This window comes from Ranitomeya imitator, chromosome 2 (assembly GCF_032444005.1).
Source record: "Ranitomeya imitator isolate aRanImi1 chromosome 2, aRanImi1.pri, whole genome shotgun sequence".
Taxonomy (NCBI): domain Eukaryota; kingdom Metazoa; phylum Chordata; class Amphibia; order Anura; family Dendrobatidae; genus Ranitomeya; species Ranitomeya imitator.
Window position 1 is genome coordinate 846,811,492 of NC_091283.1, and position 8,985 is coordinate 846,820,476.

Here is an 8,985-nt window from a genome sequence, read left to right on the forward strand (position 1 = left end):
GGAGATCATATGGGGTAGAATGGATACTCATGAGGGCAGGATAGGAGAACATATGGCTGGAGCCTGAAATGAGACACACGGTGGCCAGGATGGCGAATATTACCATAGGGGCTAATTAAGGGATATTATTATTGCAGTGATGTATTTATTTTATTTTTTGAGTATACTGTTTTAAATGGGGGGGGGGCGGTCCTGTTACTGTGTAGAGTGATACTATGTTGCCTTCTTCATGTGGTGTAATGTAGAAGTTGGGAAAATTAAGTAATGTGTTCTACAAGCGGAACTCGAGATAACTGTTTTATTTCCTGCAGAGACGAGTCCTGGCTGGATAAAGTGATGGCGGTCTGTGCTGGATGAAAGATGAAGGACTTCACCTAGAGACGTCACTGGTGAGTCAGTGTTACCTATACACTTACACTATACACTGTATACTATATACAGAGGTCCTGTGTACAATGTCACCAGTGATCACTGTATTATCTATACATTATATACAGAGCTCCTGTGTGTAATGTCACCAGTGATCACTGTATTACCTGTACACAGACACTGCTTACTAATTACAGATCTCCTGTGCATAATGGCACTGATGGTGATAGTATTGTGGGTTTTTTTGTATTACTGATCAGTATTGTAGTATTCAGTCATTGTTGGTAATATGTGGTCTGGTCATGATGTGGAGGTAATATGTGGTCTGGTCATGGTGTAGCGGTATTTGTTCCTTGTATTTTATATTATTCGATCACTGTGGTGGTAATATGTCATCTGGTCATAGTGTTGTGGTATTTGTTCCTTGTATGTAGTATTATAGGTCATTTTAAAAATTGAAAAATAAATAAAAATATACCTAAATTGTATTGCATATTTTAACAAATATTTAGTAGGTTACAGTAGAGTAGGGCCCGGCCAAAAGTGTCTACCTTGTTGTGGTGGCGGCTTAAAAAATCTTTTGGCCAAAACAAAAGCTGCCGGCTATATGTGTGATCTGGTGATGGGAACTGTCAATGTGTGATAGGTGAGAAGTGGAGATTTTCCAAGAGAGAGTGGTGGGACTGTGGACAGTTCGTGGGGTGGAGCCTGGAGGCGGGGCTGGGGTGGAGCCTGGGCGGAGTTTCAAGGGGGCCCCGAAAATTTTGCCAGTATGGGGCCCCGAAATTTCTAGTGGCAGCCCTGGGTGGGAGACTCACTACTGAGAGGCACAGAAGCAGCCATCTGCAGACCGGACATAACTGCAAGAGAAGTATGCTGCCTTCCAGGTGCGATGATCAAGGATGTGACCGATAGGATACCAAAGCTCTTCAGCTCCAAGGACGTCCACCCATTTCTTCTGATACATGTTGGCACCAATGACACGGCAAGGAAAGACCTACCGACAATCTGCAAAGACTTTGAAGAGTTGGGGAAGAAAGTAAAGGAACTGGATGCACAGGTAGTTTTTTCTTCTATCCTTCCAGTAGACGGGCATGGCACCAGGAGATGGAACAGGATCCTTGATGCAAACAACTGGCTAAGACGATGGTGCAGACAACAAGGATTCGGATTCCTGGACCACGGTGTGAATTACTGGTACGATGGACTCCTCGCCAGAGACGGACTACACCTCAACAAACCTGGGAAACACACATTCGCCAGAAGACTCGCTACACTCATCAGGAGGGCGTTAAACTAGAAGAAGAGGGGACGGGAAGAAAAACATTAGACTTGAACAAAGAAGACCCAGGAAAACATACTCAGAAGGGAGGTAAGAACATTTCTAAAACAATCCACAGCGAGGAGATTGGAACAAAACAAAATCCTCTAAACTGCATGCTCGCAAACGCCAGAAGCCTGACAAACAAGATGGAAGAACTAGAAGCAGAAATATCTACAGGTAACTTTGACATAGTGGGAATAACCGAGACATGGTTAGATGAAAGCTATGACTGGGCAGTTAACTTACAGGGTTACAGTCTGTTTAGAAAGGATCGTAAAAATCGGAGAGGAGGAGGGGTTTGTCTCTATGTAAAGTCTTGTCTAAAGTCCACTTTAAGGGAGGATATTAGCGAAGGGAATGAGGATGTCGAGTCCATATGGGTCGAAATTCATGGAGGGAAAAATGGTAACAAAATTCTCATTGGGGTCTGTTACAAACCCCCAAATATAACAGAAACCATGGAAAGTCTACTTCTAAAGCAGATAGATGAAGCTGCAACCCATAATGAGGTCCTGGTTATGGGGGACTTTAACTACCCGGATATTAACTGGGAAACAGAAACCTGTGAAACCCATAAAGGCAACAGGTTTCTGCTAATAACTAAGAAAAATTATCTTTCACAATTGGTGCAGAATCCAACCAGAGGAGCAGCACTTTTAGACCTAATACTATCTAATAGACCTGACAGAATAACAAATCTGCAGGTGGTCGGGCATCTAGGAAATAGCGACCACAATATTGTGCAGTTTCACCTGTCTTTCACTAGGGGGACTTGTCAGGGAGTCACAAAAACACTGAACTTTAGGAAGGCAAAGTTTGACCAGCTTAGAGATGCCCTTAATCTGGTAGACTGGGACAATATCCTCAGAAATGAGAATACAGATAATAAATGGGAAATGTTTAAGAACATCCTAAATAGGCAGTGTAAGCGGTTTATACCTTGTGGGAATAAAAGGACTAGAAATAGGAAAAACCCAATGTGGCTAAACAAAGAAATAAGACAGGCAATTAACAGTAAAAAGAAAGCATTTGCACTACTAAAGCAGGATGGCACCATTGAAGCTCTAAAAAACTATAGGGAGAAAAATACTTTATCTAAAAAACTAATTAAAGCTGCCAAAAAGGAAACAGAGAAGCACATTGCTAAGGAGAGTAAAACTAATCCCAAACTGTTCTTCAACTATATCAATAGTAAAAGAATAAAAACTGAAAATGTAGGCCCCTTAAAAAATAGTGAGGAAAGAATGGTTGTAGATGACGAGGAAAAAGCTAACATATTAAACACCTTCTTCTCCACGGTATTCACGGTGGAAAATGAAATGCTAGGTGAAATCCCAAGAAACAATGAAAACCCTATATTAAGAGTCACCAATCTAACCCAAGAAGAGGTGCGAAACCGGCTAAATAAGATTAAAATAGATAAATCTCCGGGTCCGGATGGCATACACCCACGAGTACTAAGAGAACTAAGTAATGTAATAGATAAACCATTATTTCTTATTTTTAGGGACTCTATAGCGACAGGGTCTGTTCTGCAGGACTGGCGCATAGCAAATGTGGTGCCAATATTCAAAAAGGGCTCTAAAAGTGAACCTGGAAATTATAGGCCAGTAAGTCTAACCTCTATTGTTGGTAAAATATTTGAAGGGTTTCTGAGGGATGTTATTCTGGATTATCTCAATGAGAATAACTGTTTAACTCCATATCAGCATGGGTTTATGAGAAATCGCTCCTGTCAAACCAATCTAATCAGTTTTTATGAAGAGGTAAGCTATAGGCTGGACCACGGTGAGTCATTGGACGTGGTATATCTCGATTTTTCCAAAGCGTTTGATACCGTGCCGCACAAGAGGTTGGTACACAAAATGAGAATGCTTGGTCTGGGGGAAAATGTGTGTAAATGGGTTAGTAACTGGCTTAGTGATAGAAAGCAGAGGGTGGTTATAAATGGTATAGTCTCTAACTGGGTCGCTGTGACCAGTGGGGTACCGCAGGGGTCAGTATTGGGACCTGTTCTCTTCAACATATTCATTAATGATCTGGTAGAAGGTTTACACAGTAAAATATCGATATTTGCAGATGATACAAAACTATGTAAAGCAGTTAATACAAGAGAAGATAGTATTCTGCTACAGATGGATCTGGATAAGTTGGAAACTTGGGCTGAAAGGTGGCAGATGAGGTTTAACAATGATAAATGTAAGGTTATACACATGGGAAGAAGGAATCAATATCACCATTACACACTGAACGGGAAACCACTGGGTAAATCTGACAGGGAGAAGGACTTGGGGATCCTAGTTAATGATAAACTTACATGGAGCAGCCAGTGCCAGGCAGCAGCTGCCAAGGCAAACAGGATCATGGGGTGCATTAAAAGAGGTCTGGATACACATGATGAGAGCATTATACTGCCTCTGTACAAATCCCTAGTTAGACCGCACATGGAGTACTGTGTCCAGTTTTGGGCACCGGTGCTCAGGAAGGATATAATGGAACTAGAGAGAGTACAAAGGAGGGCAACAAAATTAATAAAGGGGATGGGAGAACTACAATACCCAGATAGATTAGCGAAATTAGGATTATTTAGTCTAGAAAAAAGACAACTGAGGGGCGATCTAATAACCATGTATAAGTATATAAGGGGACAATACAAATATCTCGCTGAGGATCTGTTTATACCAAGGAAGGTGACGGGCACAAGGGGGCATTCTTTGCGTCTGGAGGAGAGAAGGTTTTTCCACCAACATAGAAGAGGATTCTTTACTGTTAGGGCAGTGAGAATCTGGAATTGCTTGCCTGAGGAGGTGGTGATGGCGAACTCAGTCGAGGGGTTCAAGAGAGGCATGGATGCCTTCCTGGAGCAGAACAATATTGTATCATACAATTATTAGGTTCTGTAGAAGGACGTAGATCTGGGGATTTATTATGATGGAATATAGGCTGAACTGGATGGACAAATGTCTTTTTTCGGCCTTACTAACTATGTTACTATGTTACACTGCCATTACCGGGGCCACATACACTGTGGGAGCACCGAGGACACTGCCATTACCGGGGCCACACACACTGTGGGAGCACAGAGGACACCGCCATTACCGGGGCCACACACACTGTGGGAGCCGCACACCGAGGACACCGCCATTACCGGGGCCACACACCGAGGACACCACCATTACCGGGGCCACACACACTGTGGGAGCCGCACACCGAGGACACCACCATTACCGGGGCCACACACCGAGGACACCGCCATTACCGGGGCCACACACACCGAGGACACCGCCATTACCGGGGCCACACACACTGTGGGAGCACCGAGGACACCTCCATTACCGGGGCCACACACACTGTGGGAGCACCGAGGACACCGCCATTACCGGGGCCACACACACGGTGGGAGCCGCACACCGAGGACACCGCCATTACCGGGGCCAGACACACTGTGGGAGCACCGAGGACACCGCCATTACCGGGGCCACACACAGTGGGAGCCGCACACCGAGGACACCGCCATTACCGGGGCCACACACACTGTGGGAGCACCGAGGACACCGCCATTACCGGGGCCACACACACTGTGGGAGCACAGAGGACACCGCCATTACCGGGGCCACACACACTGTGGGAGCACAGAGGACACCGCCACTACCGGGCCACACACACTGTGGGAGCACCGAGGACACCGCCATTACCGGGGCCACACACACTGTGGGAGCACAGAGGACACCACCATTACCGGGGCCACACACACTGTGGGAGCACCGAGGACACCGCCATTACCGGGGCCACACACACTGTGGGAGCACCGAGGACACCGCCATTACCGGGGCCACACACACTGTGGGAGCACCGAGGACACCGCCATTACCGGGGCCAGACACATTGTGGGAGCACCGAGGACACCATTACCGGGGCCACACACGGTGGGAGCCGCACACCGAGGACACCGCCATTACCGGGGCCACACACACTGTGGGAGCACCGAGGACACCGCCATTACCGGGGCCACACACACTGTGGGGGCCGCACACCGAGGACACCGCCATTACCGGGGCCACACACACTGTGGGAGCCGCACACCGAGGACACCGCCATTACCGGGGCCACACACTGTGGGAGCACTGAGGACATCGCCATTACCGGGGCCACACACACTGTGGGGGCCGCACACCGAGGACACCGCCATTACCGGGGCCACACATACTGTGGGAGCCGCACACCGAGGACACCGCCATTACCGGGGCCACACACACTGTGGGAGCATCGAGGACACCGCCATTACCGGGGCCACACACACTGTGGGAGCCGCACACCGAGGACACCGCCATTACCGGGGCCACACACTGTGGGAGCACCGAGGACACCGCCATTACCGGGGCCACACCCACTGTGGGAGCTGCACACCGAGGACACCGCCATTACCGGGGCCACACACTGTGGGAGCACCGAGGACACCGCCATTACCGGGGCCACACACACTGTGGGAGCATCGAGGACACCGCCATTACCGGGGCCACACACACTGTGGGAGCCGCACACCGAGGACACCGCCATTACCGGGGCCACACACTGTGGGAGCACCGAGGACGCCGCCATTACCGGGACCGCACACCCTGTGGGAGCCGCACACCGAGGACACCGCCATTACCGGGGCCACACACACTGTGGGAGCCGCACACCGAGGACACCGCCATTACCGGGGCCACACACCGAGGACACCACCATTACCGGGGCCACACACACTGTGGGAGCCGCACACCGAGGACACCACCATTACCGGGGCCACACACCGAGGACACCGCCATTACCGGGGCCACACACACCGAGGACACCGCCATTACCGGGGCCACACACACTGTGGGAGCACCGAGGACACCTCCATTACCGGGGCCACACACACTGTGGGAGCACCGAGGACACCGCCATTACCGGGGCCACACACACGGTGGGAGCCGCACACCGAGGACACCGCCATTACCGGGGCCAGACACACTGTGGGAGCACCGAGGACACCGCCATTACCGGGGCCACACACACTGTGGGAGCACCGAGGACACCGCCATTACCGGGGCCACACACAGTGGGAGCCGCACACCGAGGACACCGCCATTACCGGGGCCACACACACTGTGGGAGCACCGAGGACACCGCCATTACCGGGGCCACACACACTGTGGGAGCACAGAGGACACCGCCATTACCGGGGCCACACACACTGTGGGAGCACAGAGGACACCGCCACTACCGGGCCACACACACTGTGGGAGCACCGAGGACACCGCCATTACCGGGGCCACACACACTGTGGGAGCACCGAGGACACCACCATTACCGGGGCCACACACACTGTGGGAGCACCGAGGACACCGCCATTACCGGGGCCACACACACTGTGGGAGCACCGAGGACACCGCCATTACCGGGGCCACACACACTGTGGGAGCACCGAGGACACCGCCATTACCGGGGCCAGACACATTGTGGGAGCACCGAGGACACCATTACCGGGGCCACACACGGTGGGAGCCGCACACCGAGGACACCGCCATTACCGGGGCCACACACACTGTGGGAGCACCGAGGACACCGCCATTACCGGGGCCACACACACTGTGGGGGCCGCACACCGAGGACACCGCCATTACCGGGGCCACACACACTGTGGGAGCCGCACACCGAGGACACCGCCATTACCGGGGCCACACATTGTGGGAGCACTGAGGACACCGCCATTACCGGGGCCACACACACTGTGGGGGCCGCACACCGAGGACACCGCCATTACCGGGGCCACACATACTGTGGGAGCCGCACACCGAGGACACCGCCATTACCGGGGCCACACACACTGTGGGAGCATCGAGGACACCGCCATTACCGGGGCCACACACACTGTGGGAGCCGCACACCGAGGACACCGCCATTACCGGGGCCACACACTGTGGGAGCACCGAGGACACCGCCATTACCGGGGCCACACACACTGTGGGAGCTGCACACCGAGGACACCGCCATTACCGGGGCCACACACTGTGGGAGCACCGAGGACACCGCCATTACCGGGGCCACACACACTGTGGGAGCATCGAGGACACCGCCATTACCGGGGCCACACACACTGTGGGAGCCGCACACCGAGGACACCGCCATTACCGGGGCCACACACTGTGGGAGCACCGAGGACGCCGCCATTACCGGGACCGCACACCCTGTGGGAGCCGCACACCGAGGACACCGCCATTACCGGGGCCACACACACTGTGGGAGCCGCACACCGAGGACACCGCCATTAACGGGGGCCATACACACTGTGGGAGCACCGAGAACACCGCCATTACCGGGGCCACACACACTGTGGGAGCACCGAGGACACACACACTGTGGGAGCACTGAGGACACCGCCATTACCGTGGCCACACACATTGTGGGAGCCGCACACCGAGGACACCGCCATTACCGGGGCCACACACACTGTGGGAGCACCGAGGACACCGCCATTACCGGGGCCACACACACTGTGGGAGCTGCACACCGAGGACACCGCCATTACCGGGGCCACACACACGGTGGGAGCACCGAGGACACCGCTATTACCGGGGCCACACACTGTGGGAGCACCGAGGACACCGCCATTACCGGGGCCACACACACGGTGGGAGCCGCACACTGCCATTACCGGGGCCACACACACTGTGGGAGCCGCACACCGAAGACACCGCCATTACCGGGGCCACACACACTGTGGGAGCACAGAGGACACCGCCATTACCGGGGCCACACACACTGTGGGAGCCGCACACCGAGGACACCGCCAATACCGGGGCCACATACACTGTGGGAGCCGCACACCGAGGACACCGCTATTACCGGGGCCACACACACTGTGGGAGCACCGAGGACACCGCCATCACTGGGGCCACACACACTGTGGGAGCCGCACACCGAGGACACCGCCATTACCGGGGCCACACACACTGTGGGAGCCGCACACCGAGGACACCGCCATTACCGGGGCCACATACACTGTGGGAGCCGCACACCGAGGACACCGCCAATACCGGGGCCACATACACTGTGGGAGCCGCACACCGAGGACACCGCTATTACCGGGGCCACACACACTGTGGGAGCACCGAGGACACCGCCATTACTGGGGCCACACACACTGTGGGAGCCGCACACCGAGGACACCGCCATTACCGGGGCCACACACACTGTGGGAGCCGCACACCGAGGACACCGCCAATACCGGGGCCACATACACTGTGGGAGCCGCACACCGAGGACAC